This window comes from Mustela putorius, unplaced genomic scaffold, assembly GCF_011764305.1.
Source record: "Mustela putorius furo isolate JIRA1106 unplaced genomic scaffold, ASM1176430v1.1 tig00537350_pilon_pilon_pilon, whole genome shotgun sequence".
NCBI lineage: Eukaryota > Metazoa > Chordata > Mammalia > Carnivora > Mustelidae > Mustela > Mustela putorius.
The window spans coordinates 20,586,938-20,593,040 of record NW_025422471.1 but is presented as its reverse complement, the minus strand read 5'-3'; the positions used below and the strand labels follow the sequence as shown (position 1 = coordinate 20,593,040).

General features: G+C 40.1%; 1 non-coding gene across 1 annotated transcript; it reads left to right on the top strand.

Annotated features, from left to right (window-relative positions):
- Positions 1–5,745: 5,745 nt before the first annotated feature.
- LOC123390458 lies at positions 5,746–5,883 on the top strand. Its single transcript, XR_006605047.1, has one exon. It is a non-coding gene; the product is annotated as a U4 spliceosomal RNA (small nuclear RNA).
- The last annotated feature ends 220 nt before the right edge of the window (positions 5,884–6,103 follow it).

Here is a 6,103-nt window from a genome sequence, read left to right as displayed (position 1 = left end):
CCCACCAGGTGATTATACCCTAATCTGTCTCCCACTTCACTGCTGTATTGGTCAGAGTTGTTCAGAAAGAAAAATCCAACTGAGTACATTTTAAGATCTCATTGGCTTTATTAAATGATTTATGAATCCAGCAGCACCCTAGCTAGCAAGTGGGAGCTCTGAGCTTGTGTACAAAATGGAAAGTTTATATAGAAAGAGGGTGGGGCAGGAAGCTAATAAGCAAAAGAAAGGAAAGGATTGTTCCTTATCATGCAGATTTCCTCATCTTCCTTTGGGGGTTGAGGAGGCCTACTGATCCGAAAATTCTTGACTGACCAGTTAAGACAACATTTCTGGGGAAGTCTGAAACTGCAGTTAGGTTAGGTATTAAGTCCTGGTTTTGTGATTTGGCCTAAGTGAAGCCATTTTTGGCCTGTGGTTTTCTTTTTAACAGGTTCTTCAGAGAAATAGAACTGATAGGATATACATAAAGAGAGAGAGAGAGAGATTGAGATAGAAACCTAGACTTATTTGAAGGAATTTTCTCCACATGATCACGGTAGCTGTTAAGTCCAAAATCTCTGTTGTAGATGAGTGGGCTGGAGACCCAGGGAACAGCCAGTGTTGTGGTTGAAGGCTGCCTGGTGGCAGAATTCCTTCTTGCTCTGGGGAGATTAGTCTTTTGTCCTACTCAGGCTTTCAGTTGATTCTTGTGGGAGGCGGATGAGCCCCATCCACATTATGGAGGGCAATCTGCTTTACTCAAAGTCCAGCAGTTTAAATGTTACTCTCATCCCAAAACACCCTCACAGGGTCATCTGGGTGGCTCAGTCGGTTAAGCATCTGGCTTCAGCTCAGGTCATGATCCCAGGGTCCTGGGATGGAGCCCCACATTGGGCTCCCTGCTCAGCGGGCAGTCTTTTCTCTCTCTCCCTCTGCCCCTCTCCCTGCTTGTGTGTGCTCCTGCGTGTGTGTGCGTTCTATCTTTCTCTTTCTGTCTCTGACTCAAATAAATAAATTAAATTAAAACAACAACAACACTGTCACCAAAACATCCTGAATAATGTATGACTAAATATCCGTGTACCCTATGGTCTAGCCATGGTTAATTCATCAAAACCACTATACAGCCAGAGCTGGCCTTCCCCAGCATACCAACCTTAGCCCAAACTGTTTTCCAACTGTGGCATTCTTTCAAAATTCCCAGCTTCAAAATGTTATATTCTAACACATTTTAAGTTATTCAAGTGTTTAAAGATTGATCATGCTTGTAATTCCTTCTCCTTATTTGACCCACAGAAAGATAGTTTCATACAGTTGTTCTCAGAATTTTTGCATTCAGGACCGTCTTACACACTTAAAAATTAAAAATTGTAAAGATCTTTTATTTGCATGGGTCGTATCTCTAGATACTATGCTTTAGAGAAACATATGTATCACATTAGAAATGAAAAATTAGACATTTAGAAAAATATTTTTGTATTTCTTTCATAATAATAATGCTAACAAATATGTTAACATAGATAATATATTTTTATGATGAATAACTGTTTTCCAAAACAAAAGAAGTGTGTCACCTCTTACAGTTTTGCAAATCTCTTTAATGCCTGGCTTAACAGAAGATGGTAGAATTATCATATCTGCTTCTGCATTTAAACTGTTGTACTATGTTTTGATTAAAATATAGAAGAAAACCCAACCTCACACAAACGTGTCAATGGAGATGGAAAGACTCGCCCAGGTCTCTTTGGACTATACTTTGAGATCCACTGGTTTTGTAGAACTACCTCTCCTTGTGAGTCAGAGACCCCAAGTCCTCATCTCTGTTTTGTCGGTAACCAGCTGAGCCTCATCTAAACAAGTCAAGGAGTGAACATATATGTTGAACACATCCCATGTGTCAGGCAGAGTGTATATAGCATTTAATGGAATCTTTATAACTACCTACACCATAAGCCGTTACGTGATGGTAAATGCTTAACAACCAGGGGGGAATTAGTCCAAGATACTCACATGGGTGTGACTTTTATTGTAGAATGGGACATCAAACCCTAGAATAACGACCGCACTTTAATCTATTGCCTGTGTGAATCAGTGTACACCCCTGATTACTTCTTTCCTGTGAAGAATGATGGTTTGGTGATCCAGGTACCTGCTTTTCCCATAAACCCCTCTACTGAATTAATAGAAGTTTTCCCTTAATGTGTGCTGTAAAATATATTTGGTAAAGTGCCGTTAGCATTAAATTACTGGTTTCTGTTTCTGTCTCTCCTGTTCCTCCACCCCAAGGCATATGCGACAGGTGAGGGGAAAAAGCAGGTATCCTAGGAAGTAAGGGCAGGTAAAGGAGGGGAAGAGTGAAATTTGACTTTGAATGGTGAAGTAGGGTTCATCAGAAGAGGAAAGGGGAGAGTTAGAGTTTACTCCTGTGAAGGTCAACAGGTCAGCATGTGCTAGGGGAGCCCTACTTTGTAGCATTTGCCTGTTTCCATGATATAAATACTTCCATCACGGCCAGCTTCAAGCTTCCAATCTGACACTTGGACAAGGAGTTGGGAATAGATGTATACAATCGGCTTTCGAGAGCTGGTGCCCACAGGAGCCTCTCCTTTTCGCAGCAGACAGAAGGACGAAACTGAGGCCTACGAGATTAAAGGACTCAACTGAGAACGTGCAAGCATAGACACATCCCCAACACACTAAACACAGTGAATTCAGATTATATTTAGTATAAATACAGTCACAGAAACAGAAATACATCTGTGTATGAATTAACTGTACATAAATGATAAAAAAAAAATGGCCAGACAGCTATGTACTGAACTATGCATACGGATATGGGGGAAAGCAGTGAAATAAGAATGAAGAGGACAAATCATTTTTATTTTTTATTCTCTATATTTCTGTATGGTTTTAGGTTTTTTACAGAGGCTGTAATTATGCCTTCCTTGTATAATTTAAAATAAAACATTTTTCAAAGAGATGTAGGATGGGTTAGATTTTAATTAGATAGCCTTAACATATATGATTTCAAAAATTTCAAAGGGCTTCAGAGAGGACTGGTAAATATCAGAGGAAGAAAGAGAGAGAGGAAAAAAGACTATATATTGTTGTGGTACAACTTCTGCCAGGTCCCTTAACAATTCTTTTTTCAAATAATTTATCTCCAGTGACTAAAATTATAGTATTGAACATAAAATGTATTATACTCCCTGGCTAATTGGAAAGGCCAGTAGCTTTTTGAGTAGACTAATATGAAAATGAAACTTTTTTTTTTTTTTTTTTTTTAAAAGATTTTATTCATTTATTTGTAAGAGAGAGTGAGAGCAAGCACAGGCAGACAGAGTGGAAGGCAGAGGCAGAGGGAGAAGCAGGCTCCCTGCAGAGCAAGGAGCCTGATGTGGGACTCGATCCCAGGACGCTGGGATCATGACCTGAGCCGAAGGCAGCTGCTTAACCAACTGAGCCACCCAGGCGTCCCGAAAATGAAACTTTAATCTCATATGTAAGCCAGGACATACTGAACTTCCTAGCTCAGTTGGGTAAATCTGGGGTCCACACAAACAAGCTTCAAGTTGTTAATCTCTTGTTCTCAAGGTGTGTGTGTGTGTGTGTGTGTGTGTGTGTGTGTGTTCATGAGCATATGCACGTGTTGGGGTGGGGGTGCTTGTTTTTATGACCTGGGCTAAGTAAGGAAGAACAGAAAGGCAGTTTTCTCACCAAGATAATTTACTCACATGTTCCACAAATTAAGGATTAATTTACCTGTTAAAATCTTCTTCTAAGGTTAAGAATAAGAATCATCAATACCTGGGGGCGCCTGGGTGGCTCAGTGCATTAAAGCCTTTGCCTTCGGCTCAGGTCATGATCTCAGGGTCCTGGGATCGAGTTCCGAGTTGGGCTCTCTGCTCAGCAGGGAGCCTGCTTCCTCCTCTCTCTCTGCCTGCTTCTCTGTGATCTCCATCTGTCAAATAAATAAATAAGTAAATAAATAAAATTTTTTTTAAAAAGGAATCATCAATACCTGGACATAAATTTAGATGGGCAATTGTCTTGCTTTCAACCTTACGACAAAACTTAAAGAATAGGATAACTAGGGAGGACAAAAAAGGTTTTTGTAGTATGGGGTACCAAATGTGGGGGCGTGGGGGGAAGGGTCGCTAGAGAAAAGGCAGCTGGGATGTGAATTTAGTCTTTCCCTTTTTTAATTTTTCCATTCCTAGTGCAAATTTCTTACCTTCTCAGATGCCAAATTTCCTGTACTATACAAAAAGGGATTGTATAAATGACAAGATTGCTGTAAAGACATATATACATACACACACATACATACACATATATAAAACATCTGGCATAGAGCCTCAGACATAGTGACTAGTCAATAAATGGTAGTTATTAATTTGGATAACAAGAAAGGATAGACAAAAGACTTGAGGGAAAGTCTCTGAATTGAGATACATTTAAATAAGCTTAAGCTTCGTAAATTACTTTTGTAAAAAGATTTATTTATTTATTTATTTGAGAGAGAGAGAGAGAGAGAGAGAGCACACAAGGTGGAGGTGAGGGAGCAGGAGAGAAAGTTGTAAGGAGACCCTGATATGGGACTTGATCCCATGACCTGAGCTGAAAGCAAGAGTCAGATGCTTAACCAACGTCACCGCCCAGTTGCCCCTATAAATAACTTTTAATTTAAGCACCTACAGGTCAGGTTATCAGATGTCAAAAGTTGGAGCCAGCCACTTTCTGAAAATGGGGTACCTAGCATAGGCATACCAGAAGCTGAGAGGTATAGAAAAGGGTGTGAAAAGAAGACAAAGGAAAACTCCATTCCATGATGACAGAGGGAACCTACAATCCTGTTTTTCAAATGCATGCTTATGGGCAAGAGGAGATTAAGCAAGGGTCATGGATTGTTACCATTCCTCTTTAACTCAGAAAACAACCCCAGTGGGCAGCCCAGGGAAGCTGGTCCTAATGTCCTCTTTCTAGAGCAAGAACGTGATGTATTAATGTGTACTGTGCCTCACCCATAAGTAGCAAGGATGCTTCCGATAATGAATTAGATGAGGGAGGCCAGTTCTCCTCAGGCACTCTCAATTCAAATAGAGGGCATTTATACAGAGAAGAATGGGATGTGTGAAAAGCAAAGCCAACAGACAGGGACAGAGATTAGTTTCTGCCATCAGTCATCACTGACACTGGGCATTTTTGAGATTATTGTGATGGTCAAGGAAAAAGCCTTATAGGGGAAAATGAATCTTTTGGAAAGATGTGAGTTTGCTTAATCCAGAAGACAGAGGAGGGGTTTGAAGGAGAAAAAGACTGAAGTGATGGGAGAGAAAGATTACTAACAGAGGATTTTGAAATGACTGAAGCAAAGAGAGGAAGGAAAATTCGTTTGCAGTGGTTGAGGTGCAGCCTGACACAGGTAAATGTGGTATGATGATGGTGATGGCTGTGATTCCCAAGCTTACAAAGGGTATAACACTAAACTACCCTCATAGTTGATCAATCACGTCCACATCCATCCTTTTATCCCACCGCCCACCCCCACACCATGACCCACAATACCCCACAGATACATAGAGATGGTAAACAGATTGTCAGAATTCAACAACTGAATTCATTCAAAAAGCTGTCAACATTAGAACTGGGGGAAGTAGGGGAATGCCAAATACCAAGTTTCTGAACTCATAGAGTCATCACAACTTTAAATGAATTTAAGTGTCGGAGGAACAAAAATTTTCCTATTAAAATGTACAGTTAAGCTTTGCACAGTGGCAGTATCATCGCCAATGAGGTTTATCCGAGGCACAATTATTGCTAATTAAAATGTACAGTTAACTATATTATTTTTCTAGGACTATGAATTCTCCATCACAGAAAGTGTCCCTTAATATTAGTCAGCTAGAATCTCCACATTCCAAGTAGCGGTGGTGAAAACCCAGCCCACTCAACAATATTCAACCAATCTAGGTAACCGGATTGTCTCCATACACTGGCCATTTCCCCCTCTCTACCTAATATTACTGTAAAATACTTGAAAATCTAAATTAAAATAGTTGCTGTAAAAGCAGACATAAAGGATTAAAATAAAAATGGCAAGGACAACTGCTAGCAAAAG